Raw genomic sequence first — 3,352 nt, forward strand, 5'->3', positions numbered from 1 at the left:
GTAGGCCACCGTATATGCTGAGTTTCGGTTCATTTATGAGATGAGCTCCAGTTCACGTGCCGGCGCCTCCGTGTCGGGATTATCTATTGTCTACTATATTTACTATATATACCTAGAGATTGGCATGGGGTACTTTCCATAAGATCATCTCTCAATGCAAATCAAACTAGCTTTTAGGCTAACTGAAATAAAACCATGCCAATCTCTAGGTATGGTGAAGGCTATGTGATGATGTGGGGCTATTTTAATTCCAGAGGCCAAGGGAACTTTATCAGGAAGCATAGTATCCTAAAAAAAATTTTTTTTTAAATACTTAAAAATAAAAATCTGCCTGCCTCTATGGGAATTTAACATAGGGGTGTCCAAACTTATGCACCCTGTATTTTAAGGAAGAACATTTATTTATTTACTATACATTATTCATTCACAAAGAAAATTGGTGTCCTTAAAGGTTGGATTTTTCCTAATTTTTTAAATTAAGGCATTAAGTTCAATTTCCAAAAGATTATTTTTTATTCCTCTTTTTAGTAAACATTAGTATGGGTGTCTAAACTTATGCATAGCACTGTACTTCTTATTTATTAAATCCAGGCAATTGGTTGATGAAACAGATTAAAATTAAGATACAATTAATACAAAACGAAATTTAATTCAGCATACCGTTGGCCAACATGTAATTTTGCTGTATTCAGCACAGACTCTGCTACAATAATATGTGAGCAAAATGGATGTACATGTTTGCATTTTATAGAAAAACAAGTAATAAAAACTCAGTGAGTGTTTTAGCGCAATTTTCTGATGTCATGGGATCACAACACTAAGAGATAGTAAATGTTTTCCTGGATTTTTTTTTGTGCGTCCCGAGATTAGACCTTCCTTAACATAATGCCGAAAACCCGAAGTCTCTAGGTGGTCTGGTTGAGGAGTAGATAGAAGTACAAGATTGGTGCGCACAGACAGAACAGAAATCATGAGTTAACAATCGCAATTTTGTCCGGTGTAAAATTGCGCTAAAAATATTATGTGTGGTTAGTACGTTTTGGGAAAAACATTGTCACCGCAATAAGGCCATTTAACACACACTGAATAGCTGTCTATAAGACTTTTGAATGACTATTCTTGTAGGCTAGAATTTTTTCTACAATATGATGTGGAAATCATTCTGATCACTCTTTCACAAACAGCAATATAATGATTTTAATTTTGCATGTCAGTTTTTGTGTCAGCACTGCTGTATGCGTGGGCCATGAATATTAATGTGATTCACACCAGGGGTGTGACTAAAGACACTCCCCCAATGGCTAATGGCCCATCAAGGTGCTGTAAGGCAGCCTGAACAAAGAATGAGGAACTGATGAATGATTCACTGATGAATAATTACAAAAAGAACAGCATTTATTCAAAATAGAAATCTTTCCCAACAATGGAGAAGAAAGAAAGAAAAAGAGACCAAACTTTTTTTTTTGTATAAAAAATAAATAAATTTTTTTCAAAGAATCCTGAAAAAAACTATGACAGGTTATAAAAAAATATATTAAACAGCACAATGGTTTCCAACATTGATTTAAAAAAATAAAATACCTGTGTGTGCTTTGCATGCCACCATTCTTTCATCCACAGATAAGTTTCTTTTAGGATGATAGATGGCTTTACAAGTATGACGAATAGTGTCCATGAGAGGTTTGACCCTGAAAAGACGGTCATGTTCAGCTGTGCCCCTCTTTCTGTCATTATCCATATCTGCATCTGGGTGACTCATGCACATTCCATGAAATGGTGCGGTATCTGTCCCGGGACATAACTGTAGCTGGAAACGGTACGGAGAAAAAAAATGTTTGAATAGACTCATGGGCGAATGTGAGTCGCCAGAGCTCAGTTGTGGTCCAGTTTCCCGTGCAGGACGGAGTCGCACAGTCTGTGGAACCATGTCAACATCAGTCTCTGTTTTCCATGACAGAGTGGACTGCCTGTTGCTTGCCTGCTGGTTAGCCTTCGCTCTCTTCAGGACAGGTGCTTGGACATGTTCATTGTCACATTTGTAAAAAAAACACACAAAAAAAAAAAAACATGTGAGCACGCAGATAACCCAATTAAAGAAATTACTAATGGCCATGGATAAAAAAAGACAACGGTTTGTGTCATTTCACACAAGAATAGGCAGGCTACTTTTATATTATGATGATGTAAACACAATTAGGCTTCATTTCATCTGTAAAATATTACGTCTATGCACTTACTCAGTATGATTCTCCATCGCACTGAGAACTGAAGGACTCCTGCGTGCCCCTCTGCGGTGCTGGAGAAGGAGAGCTTGATGCAGACACATTCCTAAACAACAACAACAAAATACAACTGTTAGCATACATTATTCAAAGTAAACTGATGAGCAATTGATGGTTATGGACGCACAATGTTGATTAATGATGGGCCATAGGACGGAGAAATATCTATTGATGGGCCATAGACCGCGTCACCGCGAGTGTCTGTTGATGGGCCATAAAGACCGCACGCATTTAGTGACGCACGCAATGATGGATCGTTAGCGAACGACACATCACTACATTTCAAACATTTACACCTGTATTCACAAACATCTGTGCATAAGGCAGTGTTGAAGCATGATAAACAGTGTCATAGGCTGACCAAAACCAAACATTTATATAAAAATATAATGTATTTAGACCAGGGGTCTCCAACCTTTTTGTGAGTGAGGGCTCCCTGAAGGAATAAAATAATCTAGAGGGCTACTTGTTTGATATAGGCTACTCATACACACACACACACACACACACACACACACACACACACACACACACACACACACACACACACACACACACACACACACACACACTTTCAAGTTTTGAAAAATACAACAACAAACAGTAATATTGTTAAATATTATGACAATTGAATTTATAATTATATATTAGTTGTGTAACGGTTCACAAAATTCACAGTTCGGTTCAATACGATACAGTGATGACACGGTTCGGTACGTTTTCGTTACAGCAAAAAGAAAGAAATGGCAGATAAATTTCCTTGATTTTTTTATCTATTTTTTTAAAGATTTTTTTTAAATTAAAACTAACATCATAAAGTATGATCTTTTTTTTCTTTGAACAATGATGGAGCTATACTTGACCCATCTTCTGGGTGTCGTCTTAGCAGCAAATAAAACTTTTAGTTTTATAAATGGGGGGTAATCTTTGAAGGATGAACAAAATAATGTTTTGGTCATCACATTAAAAATAACATTTAAATATATGATCATATTTGAGTTTTGAAGTAGCCTACTAAAAAATATAAGTGATGTACTTGAAAGCATTTTACTATTCCTGCCAAACTTCCA

This window comes from Rutilus rutilus (assembly GCF_951802725.1).
Source record: "Rutilus rutilus genome assembly, chromosome: 2".
NCBI classification, from domain to species: Eukaryota; Metazoa; Chordata; class Actinopteri; order Cypriniformes; family Leuciscidae; genus Rutilus; species Rutilus rutilus.